The sequence below is a fragment of the Astatotilapia calliptera genome, chromosome 4 (genome assembly GCF_900246225.1).
Source record: "Astatotilapia calliptera chromosome 4, fAstCal1.2, whole genome shotgun sequence".
Taxonomy (NCBI): domain Eukaryota; kingdom Metazoa; phylum Chordata; class Actinopteri; order Cichliformes; family Cichlidae; genus Astatotilapia; species Astatotilapia calliptera.
Genome location: NC_039305.1, coordinates 26,932,784 through 26,944,491, shown reverse-complemented (window position 1 = coordinate 26,944,491; position 11,708 = coordinate 26,932,784).

Here is an 11,708-nt window from a genome sequence, read left to right as displayed (position 1 = left end):
GCAGAAATGCAACGTAAAATAACAGTCGAGCTCACTGGATCAACTCTACGTGAAAAAACTGAAAGGGTTTATTATAAGCTTAAAGGTTGTTTTAATCAGCTTTTGATTTCATGTTTTTGTATGGCGACTTGCTGCAGTTATCAGGGTTAATGGCTGTCAGTGTCTGGGTTTACATTTACATTATAGACGCTTCCCTTGGGCAGTGTTATTAGAAGGCACAGAATACATTTTCGTTGCTATGCAGGTTTATCTATCAGTGAAGCCAGGTGATACACAGCAAATGGTTAAACTGCAGAAATGTCTTAAAGACATAAAAATCTTTTTCTGCTTCTAAATTCAGATAAAACAGGCTATTGTAATTAGCCCTAAAAATGGAGCTGGATGTAACTTCCAGATGGACTTTATACCAAAACAACAAACAAAGGGAAACTATCTGAAATATCCATCAAACTTACCTCATCAAAGTAAGCAAACCTAATTACAATAATTTACCTCCCTAACTAAGATAAACAGGTGAAAACTATAATCAGATAACCAAATTTACATGATAAACAACACCTCATGGCATCAGTCGTAACAATGTTAAACAAATATGTAGGACTGTTTGTCAGTCAGGTTTCAGAGCTCAGCACAGCACAGAAACAGCTTTAGTGAAGGTTACAAATGATCTTCTTATGGCCTCTGACAGTGGACTCATCTCTGTGCTTGTCCTGCTAGACCTCAGTGCAGCGTTCGATACTGTTGATCATAATATCCTATTAGAGCGATTAGAACATGCTGTAGGTATTACAAGTACTGCGCTGCAGTGGTTTGTATCATATCTATCTAATAGACTCCAATTCGTGCATGTAAATGGAGAGTCCTCTTCACACACTGAGGTTAATTATGGAGTTCCACAGGGTTCAGTGCTAGGACCAATTCTGTTTACATTATACATGCTTCCCTTAGGCAGCATCATTAGAAGACATAGCATACATTTTCACTGCTATGCAGATGACACCCAGCTCTATCTGTCCATGAAGCCAGATAACACACACCAATTAGTTAAACTGCAGGAATGTCTTAAAGACATAAAGACCTGGATGGCCGCTAACTTTCTGCTTCTTAATTCAGATAAAACTGAGGTTATTGTACTCGGCCCTGAAAATCTTAGAAATATGGTATCTAATCAGATTCTTACTCTGGATGGCATTACCTTGGCCTCCAGTAACGCGGTGAGGAACCTTGGAGTCATTTTTGACCAGGACATGTCCTTCAACGCACATATTAAACAAATATGTAAGACTGCTTTCTTCCATTTGCGCAACATCTCTAAAATTAGAAATATCCTGTCTCAGAGTGACGCTGAAAAACTAGTTCATGCATTTATTACTTCCAGGCTGGACTACTGTAATTCATTATTATCAGGAAGTCCAAAAAACTCACTGAAAAGCCTTCAGCTAATCCAAAATGCTGCAGCAAGAGTCCTGACAGGGACTAGAAAGAGAGAGCATATTTCTCCTGTTTTGGCTTCCCTTCATTGGCTTCCTGTTAAATCCAGAATTGAATTCAAAATCCTGCTCCTCACATACAAGGTCTTAAATAATCAGGCCCCATCTTATCTTAATGACCTTGTAGTACCATATCACCCTATTAGAGCGCTCCGCTCTCGCTCTGCAGGCCTACTTGTTGTTCCTAGAGTATTTAAAAGTAGAATGGGAGGGAGAGCCTTCAGTTTTCAGGCCCCTCTTCTGTGGAACCAGCTTCCAGTTTGGATTCGGGAGACAGACACTATCTCTACTTTTAAGATTAGGCTTAAAACTTTCCTTTTTTCTAAAGCATATAGTTAGGGCTGGACCAGGTGACCCTGAATCCTCCCTTTGTTATGCTGCAATAGATGTAGGCTGCCGGGGGATTCCCATGATGCATTGAGTTTTTCCTTTCCAGTCACCTTTCTCACTCACTATGTATTAATAGACCTCTCTGCATTGAATCATATCTGCTATTAACCTCTGTCTCTCTTCCACAGCATGTCTTTATCCTGTCTTCCTTCTCTCACCCCAACCGGTCGCAGCAGATGGCCGCCCCTCCCTGAGCCTGGTTCTGCCGGAGGTTTCTTCCTGTTAAAAGGGAGTTTTTCCTTCCCACTGTCGCCAAAGTGCTTGCTCATAGGGGGTCATATGATTGTTGGGTTTTTCTCTGTATCTATGAAGCGCCTTGAGGCGACTTTTGTTGTGATTTGGCGCTATATAAATAAAATTGAATTGAATTGAATTGAGTTTGCTGATGCTGAAAAACTAATTATTGCATTCATCACTTCAAGGCTGGACTAGTGTACTTCATTTTCAGGTCACTCTATAAGTTCCTTAAAAGCCTGAGTTAATCCAAAACACTGCAGCAAGACAAGGACTAGAACGAGAGACCATATTTCTCCCATATTAGTTTCTTTTCATTTGCTCCCTGTTAATCCAGAATTCAATTGAAAATTGTTGTCTTTAAATATAAAGTCTTGATGAATTGGATCTATTTCTACCATAACAGAGCACTTTGCTCTCAGACTGTTTCCTAATGTGGTTCATGAAAGTAGAATGGGAGGCAGAGCCTTCAGCTTTCAGGCCCCTCTTCTGTGGAACCAAATCCCACTTTGGATTCGGGAGACAGACACCCTCTCTTAAGGGTTTTGGGATTAGACTTAAAGCCTTCATTTTTCGTAAAGTCGGAGCTTGATCAGATGACCCTGAACTTTTCCTTACAGTGCATCCAGAAAGTATTCACAGCAGTTCACTGGCATTTGTTTAGTGAGAGTCACATGTTTTTGTTTTTATATACTGAGGCACAGATCTGGAGTATAAGGGTATAAGCACAGTGGCCTCGATCATCTGTAAATGGAAGAGCTCAGGACTCTTCCTAGAGCTGGACACCCGGCCAATCTGAGCAATCGGGGTAGAAGGACTTTAGTCCGTAATGTGACCAAGAACCTGATGGTCACGCTGACTGAGCTCCAGTGTTGCTCTGTGCAGAGATGAGAACCTTCCAGAAAGACAACCATTTCTACACCAATCCTCAGTCAGGCCTGGGGTACTGTTTGCTGAATTTTGAGGTAAAAAATGAATTGAATCCAGTTTGGAACGAGGCTGTAACATGAGGAAATGTGGAAAAGTGAAGTGCTGTGAATACTTTATGGATTCACTGTAAAACTGGCAACCCTTTTAAAATGTAATGACCTTCAAGGTACAAGGTTTATTTATTCATCATTTTAATCACAGGGTTACATAATCAAATGCACTTGTAGTCTCGTAATGCTTCTATCATTTCTTTTTTCTAACCACTTATCCAGCCAGGATTGCTGGGGGGCTTTTAGCAAGAGGCAGAGCACACCCTGGAGAGGCTGCCAATCTGTCATGTGGCTTCAAACTGCTCACAAAAATCTAAGAATGCCATTATTTTTTTCCCTCCTGCATAACTCTGCGACGGGGAAATATCTGCTACTGTATACTGAGCCTCCAACTTGAGCCTCTATTATTCCCATCCCCAGCTTTGTGCTTTTTCAATAAGTTTCCACTGAGCAGCTTGGTGTTTTTCCCTTTGTCTACCACTACAGTCTGTTAAAATCACTACACACAGCTATGTTTTGTGAATTCTAACATTAAAGAGTCTTTTTTTCTGTTGGTCAAGAATAGAATCAGCTGTGATACAGTAAAAGCAATACTATAAAACAGTTTTCTATTTAAATCCCCCAATCTAAGTATCTTCTCTGTAACTGTCCCTGTGTTAATATACTCTTAATGTGTTTGACAAAAGATAAAACAGGACTGTAATGTCTATAAGTTATGTCTTCTGCAGATTCAATGCAATTCAGTTTTATTTATACAGATCCAAAGCACAACAACAGTCGCCTCAAGGCGCTTTTATTGTAAGGTAGGCCCGACACTAAAGATAACCCAACAATCATATGAAATGTTCAGGAGATTATTATGTGTTAAAGCTACAAAAAAACAGCAGTGATGTGCTGAAGGGGTCACATCAGCCCAGAAATATAATAATTTTCAACAGATTCAGACAAATTTAACTCCACTTTAATGATAGTAATAAATGATAAATAGTCCTTACACTACGTTTGCTTCAACTGTGACATATCAACAGCACACAACAGTGTCCTGCTTGTGCACAGGCATCCGCTCTTTTGTCTGTACTGTTTTGTCTCTCCATGTCTACCTCACTTCATATCCAGGACAAAATGTTGTCGGTGCTTCAGATAATCTTTATTTCTTTTTAATCCATAAGGCCATGAGGGATGTTGGGTTGTGCAAGTCACTGTACAGATAAAGACCTCCATCCTCTTCAGCTCCATCGCATGTCTGTCACTGCCACTTTGAAGTGGAGGGAATTAAAGAGCTGACAAATCCCCAGCCTTACATGATGCCCAGGCATGTTTTACGTGGTGCTTACATAAGGAAATTGCTTTTTTTTTCTCATCCAATTGCCTTTCATCCTTTTGGGTATGGATATGTGACTAATTGTACCCAGCATGGACTCTGTCTTCAGGGTTCTTTCTGTCAGGAATGATGGAGGCTGACATGATGGTTCTCTTGTTATGGGAAATTAGAGGACTGCTCATATTTCCTCATCCAGGCATTAGCAGCAGCCATGGCGGTCTAATACTTGGATAATTAGGAGGCTTTTCATCTCAAATAATCATCTGGATTATAACCCCAGAGAGTTAGCAGCTCTGTCAAAATGAGTCATCGCCATGATGGGACTCAAATGGCAGAGTTTTTACACATTTAGTAGGGAAAAACACGACAATTCTCTGACCACATCCAAATACCGGATTAGTTTGTCGGTATGAGCAGTACAATTTTTGGACGGCAGGTTAAAGCCCATCTTTAATTTAACTCAAAGACTTAAAAGCTACACATTTTTTGGACTTCTTAATCCTACGTGTGATAGCAGCAGGCTCTACCATACTTTGCATTGTATGTTAGGTATATTAGGTGAGACGGTTGAACTCTAACAGCCCTGACATAGAAATATTGAGCACTTGCAGTGTGAACTTTGGTAAATCAGGGTGTTAACACCCAATATCTCCAAACACACCTTTACTAATAACATGCCTGCTTGTCTCATCACTACATCTATGGTGAACGATTTTCTCAATGTAAAGCATTTCTATTTCTATTCTCGCTTGAAGATAGAAATTTAAATGCCAACCAAATGCTGTTAACTGAGGTATTAGAGTTATGATTACTGATTGGGCCATAGCCAGAGGGTGTTTTAATGGCACATTAATACATGTCATTTCCAGAAGGTTTCCTGAGTCTCCCAGCACAGCCTCAAGAGCAAGGAGGAGATTCCAGGAGACACACAGTTACTCTAGGACATCCAGGCGGTCCTTAACCCATCAGTAGGATTGCTCTCTGCTCCTTTGTGCAAGGAGAAACAGGAAGAGCACTGCAAGAGCTACAAATGACCTCCAGCAGGACACTGATGTTGATGTCTGGGTAGAGAGTCCCCATGACATCAGGAACATTCCCAGATGTTGTCAGGCATGCATATCAGCACATGGGGCCATACAAACTAGAGTACCATTCAATGTTGCTGCAATGAAATTTTTGCAAAATGCACTAGCTTGCCACATCATTTGTTCACTTTGATTTCCAGGGTGTGTTTGAATGCAGCCCTCTGTAAGATGACCATTTTCATTCCCATCCAATGATCTGGTATCCTTTCCTTCCTAACACTTTACCCAGTCTGTATTAGTGTAGATAAACGTGGCTTTAAGTTGTGATGTGTTTCCAGAAATATTGGCTGGGATCAGTACTTTGAATGTATCAATAATTTCCAGGACTAAAATAATGGCTGTTACCAGAAACACCTGCCTTACAATTTGTAGTGCTGATCTACTAAATGTGCCCATAAATGTCCAGTTTCCACATAGCTGGCAGTAATTAGACATACTTAGATTGAGATTTAGATTGTTGTCTAATGCAGAGTAACTTTAACGCATAATAAATGCTCAAGTGTGCATCTTGGAGGTGTGTCCATGCATGTGGTGTGCATGTTTTTTGCCGCAGGTCTGTAGCACACAGGCATCAATCCATGGATTCGTGCTCTGCTGCAAGAAAAAATCAATATTAATGTATTTAAGGAAGTAATCGTGCTTCTCTCTGCAGGTGACGAAACATTTGATCTCACAGTATTTTTACAAGTGTTTGTCCCCAGAGTCAGGATCAAATTAAGAAGAAAAAAAGGCTTTTAAATAATGCTGCCCCCTTGTATGATCTTACTCCTGGAACGAGGAGCTGAAATTGTCAAAACTGACTACTATGGAGTTTAAGTCCATTTTCAACCAGACTTTTACATGGAAAAATAAAATATATCACTATAATGATGACACAACCTGAGTGTAAGGTGAATCTTTGTTATATCCTTGACTGCTCTGACAAAAATAATAGCCAGCTGGGTTTGGACAAGATGTTGGACATAAGAAAAACTCTCATGTGTTCGGAGAATACCTCTCTGACTCTATGATTATGCATTTATTTTATTTTAAAAGAAGGTCTGGGTTGTTGTTGTTTTTAAACAGTGATCATCATTATTGTGAAATGCAAAAGAATGCAAAAGTCTCATTTCTCCTATTAACGTCTGCAGGATTTTACACTTGAAAATATATATATATATATTTTTAATATTTATAATTAGCATTTTTTTTAATATTTAAAAAAAATACATAGCATATTTACATTTTGACCATAACCAGTAACCGTGACTGCTGCAGCAGTATGGCAGTGGGCTGTAACGCATTTTTAAAATGTGTTTGTGTGATCATTTGAGACTGTGAAAGTGGATATGCTGCAAAGAAGTGTCTTTGCCCACAGTTACCTTCAAGTCCACCCAAAGGTGCTAATAAGGTTCAGCTCACCCCCGTGTCCCGTCTACAAACCCGCAATTTATTCAGTTTAACTGAAAGACACACTGACATTAACACCTCCGGGGACGTCCCGAGCTGCGTACATGAGCAAAAATAGCATCTCTACGCGGTAGAAAGGACTAGTTTCCTTTCAGGGGACTTCTTGGTAGCGCTGCTTAAGCCTGCCGTGAGCCGACAGTTTCCAGCAGGGTGAGGGTGCGTGGGCTAAAGTGGGCGGACCTGACAGTTTACAGCTGCCGGCGGGACGCATGTTTCATTTCAGCACCAAGGACAGAGCAGGAGGCAGCAGCACCCACCGCACCTTACATAAGAACCCCAAGCCAGGAGCGCTCTTTACCGCTGAAGGACTGGATCGATTTGGTGTCTGAGAACAAGGGATGAAGTAAAGAAGTGAGATGCAAACTTATCAGAACTTCATTTTCATTTTGCCCTTCATATTTCTTTTATTTTCTTTGCGAAACTGGACAATTAACCTTCATATTAACGGCAAATTGATTTTATTATTAGAATTTTTCCATAATGTCTTCGTGTAAGAAATATCACCCTCGTGTGTGGAGTATGGTCTGGTTATAAGAAGTGAGGAAAAAGCCCACACGTGTATCACCTGTTCCTGTAACCATGAATGGTTATAATTTCACCGATTTCAACTCCACCCACGAAGCACACGCTTACCCTTACTCAGCGTCGGTAGACGACCCTCTGTACCGGCAGTACAAACCCCCGGTGAAGGAGCTCATCCCTTTACCAAAGGCGGTGCTGTATCTGCTCATGGCCGCTCTGGTAGTAGTTGGAGTTGCCTATGCCATCATTGGACACCTCATCAAGGATCTGGCCATTGACATAACAGGTACGTGCTAGTCACCCAGAGCAGGCAAATCAAACTCCTTTTACACCGTGGGCCGTGTATGCAGCCCATTTTGATCTGAATTGACCTGTGAAACTTCCATTTGTGTCAGTGTAAAGAAGTTCAACTACACATTTAATGCTTGAGATATTTTAATGAAAGAAGTGCAATTTTACAGCTCACTTTTTATCCACATGATAAAGAAATGCTGCTCTGGGCTTAAATTGTAAGAACCAAATATGTAAAATTACAGAAATGGTTCTGTTAGCTCATTGTGCAGACTGTGCTGAAATTATAAAACTGAACTTTATTTGTTAATTGACAGAATGTCTTTTTTAAAATTGTGAGCCCAGTGTAAAATACTACATTTCAACAGTAGATTGTGAAAAAACAGGAACTTTGTGTTTTTAATTATTCATCTTTATTACTGTGGTGGAGAATGAATGGCAATAGGGGAGAACTTCACCAGTAGTAAAAGCTGTACAACCAGAGAAAATACAGTTACAAGTCTAAAATTGGTGGCCAGTTCTGGCACCGGGGTCTTCTGTTTGGTACTCCTCTGTTTGGATTACAGCTCTGAGAGTACAATAACAGGGATGCAGCAGCAGTGAGGATACACTGAGTACTGATGCATGTACTTTTAACACCACTGTGATCCAAATGAGTTCATCTGCACTCAAAGCAGAGGTTATTTTTGCTCTATATGTTAATAAACATGCCAATAAAATGGGGACAGTCAGTGCTTGGTAGCTTTAGTTTAGCTTTAGTACTACAAAGGCTTAAATTGAAACACTTGTGCATCACTTTCAGCCAGACTGTTCAGGAATTCAAGCTTTCTTTTCAACACAAACCTCAGTTATCTGTCAGTTTTCGCCATTAATGCATCACCTTTGGTCAATTTGCCTGCTTTTTCACAGCTTTCAGTTTGTTGTGAATACTCCTTTGCTAAGCCGTGTCTTCCTTCTTTAGAGTGTTTGCTCGGTCCACCTGGAGATGAAGACAAAGACGATGATGATCCCCAACGTATGGGCAGCCATCCCCCCTCGGCGCATCCGTTCGCTCACAATGCCTTCCACGTGTGGGACCAGGACGATGTGGTCATTCCTCTATCTCGCGACGAAAGCCCCCAGACCAGTCCGCTGCTGCTGGCTGCCATCCCCTACATCCCGTCATTCTTCCCACACTCTCACAGCCCACCGAGTCACGGCTCTCCGGGTTTCCCCAACTGCCCAGAAACAAGCAAGGAAATCCCGGGGGAGTTCTGATTGTGACATGGACCTTGACTACACGCCTGAGTGTGCATAACACATGACTTTGACAGAAGGAGATGGCTGCGAGGTACAAACATGTACAAACTGCACATCTCATATCCCGTGTCATTACCAGCAGACCTTCAGTGACTGTGAAGCGAGCAGCAGTAATGAAACTGTCTCTAACACGTTAAAGGATTTGTCAGTATTACACCACATGGCTTAAGACTGTTGTCACAAAATGAGAAAAGCTGACAACCTCAGGCAGGGAATCCAAAGAGGAAGTGATTTAGAGGAGAAGATCAGCACTTATTGTCTCTGTGTGCCTGATCTTCAGTGAGATACATTTTAGATAAGTACAAAAAACACGACATGTTGATATAAAGTATTTTTGTTGTTTTTTCTGTTTTGTTTTTTTTAAGTAAAATCTGTCTGAAATGTATCAGGGGGGCTATTGTGTCCAGTGTGAGTGACATATGATGATCCAGGGCGTGAGATTGAAAGACTGTCCATCTGCTGCAGCATTATAATCCACCTGCACAACAACAGATTAGCTGTAAAGTCTGCTCACAGATTTGCATTTTTTGCAGTGCAACGTGTCTCTTTGTTGGTGATTTTAATGTTATTTTGGTATGCTTCATGTATGACTCATAAAAAAGAAAAAGGAACGCAAAATTCGTTTCTGGAGTCTTTGACAAAGCTGCTTCCAACCTCCTGGCCTTCTCACACACTTCATTAAAATGTTATTTGAAGACACTCGGGGATTAGAGGAAGACTTAAGGGAGTTCCAGCTATTCAACAGTTACGTACGCAGAGCAGCTTAACCCTGCAGCTTTAGCGCAGGTGTCGCACGCGCTCGTGGATTCCCTTTAGCTGTCTTGTACACAGAACGGAACAATGCAGCTTATGGCTCAAAGGTAACCGAAGATCTGAACATTTTAAAAAGAGACATTCAAATTTGTCTTAATTTAGCAGAGCAGAAACCAGACGGGAAATGATTAAGAAATTTACAGGTTAACTGTCCTAAAAACTGTAAAAGACCCATCAAATTAATCTGAGAATTGAACTTTCTCTGAACTTTGTCCAGGCAAAACAGGACATCAGCAGACTTCAGAAAGAAAGAAATTGTAAAATGCCCCAGGAGGCCAAAACAACTACAAAATAATAAAAGTAAATGAATAAAAATTTGAAAGAAAGAGTGGTGAGCTCTGCGACTTATCCATGGAACTGTGGTGGATGATCACGGGATCCTTTCTGTGTTTATAAAATACAGTAAATTATAAAATACAGAAATGAAGAGCACTTTACCACGAGGCAGGAAAATACAGAGAGTTTAAACATTTCATCAGCATCAGGAGGAATTCTGTAATGCATGCTGTAGTAAACGGCATAGACGTTGCTTCACAGAACAAATAAGCCTAAAATATTCTAGAAAAACAACCCAGGAGTCGTAAGTTGTGGAGTGACAGAGTTAAGTCACCGGACATTAATCTGACTGAGCTGCTTTTTATTAGATTAATGTGTCCAATTACATTTGAGCCCCTAAAAATAAAGGCATATGTACAGCCAAAGGTGGCTCTAAATACTCTCATTTTAATATAGTAGTTATATTTTGGTTTGGTCCATTCAAGCCCTCGGCCCATCTGAGAGGCATGGTGAAGGTTTGGGTCAGCTGACTTCAGTGTTTAATAGGTAGTTGTTAGAAACTCGATCACTACGTGTTGAAGTGGTGACGCATATCACTCTAATCTCTTTGATGGTCGCGGTACAGTTCAGTTTCAAATGTGAGCTTTTGCTAACCAACATTAGCATGAGCAGAAAGCTCGCTATTCAGCATAAGAGCTATCAGGACTGTTATGTGACACTGAAATTTAGAGTTTTACAGCCTGATCTGTCTTGATGCATGATCAATCATTCATACATCCATCATCTGGATGTAGTGTTTTCAACCATGACTGATTTCTTTAGTCTTCAACACTGATCAAAGATCATTGATCAAAGATCATTGATCACTGATCAACGGTCACTGTTCACAGAGAGTTGGGGGATGGCTGCAACCACAGCATTGTAAGATGGTGAAAGCTGTACCCTTAGGCCCCCTCCTCGATTCAGAGATGGTCTTTCCCTTTTCACGTAAATGGCCTCCTTGACTCTGCGCTCAAACCAGCGTTCCTCCTGTCCAGGATGTGTACATCCTCATCATTGAAAGAGTGTCCACTGGCCTGTAGGTGTAAATAGACTGCTGAGTCCTGGCCTGACGAGGTAGCTCTTCTGTGTTGTGCCATCAGCTTTGCCAGAGGTTGCTTGGTTTCCCTGATGTATAAATCCTGGCAATCCTCCTGGCACTTAACAGCGTACACTTTGTTACTCTGTTTGTGTCGGGGGACCTGATCCTTGGGGTCGACCGATTTTTAGCGCAGCGTGTTTTGTTGTTTAAAGGCCACGGAAACGCGGTGTTTGCAGCCATTCCCCAACTCTCTCTGAATTGTACTCATGGTCTTTGATCAATGGTCATGGCAATTTGCATATTAATGACCAAAGAACTGACCTCACAGCCCATTGTTCATTCAGTGGGCTTGTGCAAATGTACTGTTTAGAAGATTGGGGAAACCTGCAGTCAGCTGAGACTGAAGAAGACACTTGGATGAGTGACGAAATGTTTCTCCCACTGAAAACGCTTCGTCCAGATGATCAGAATCAACCT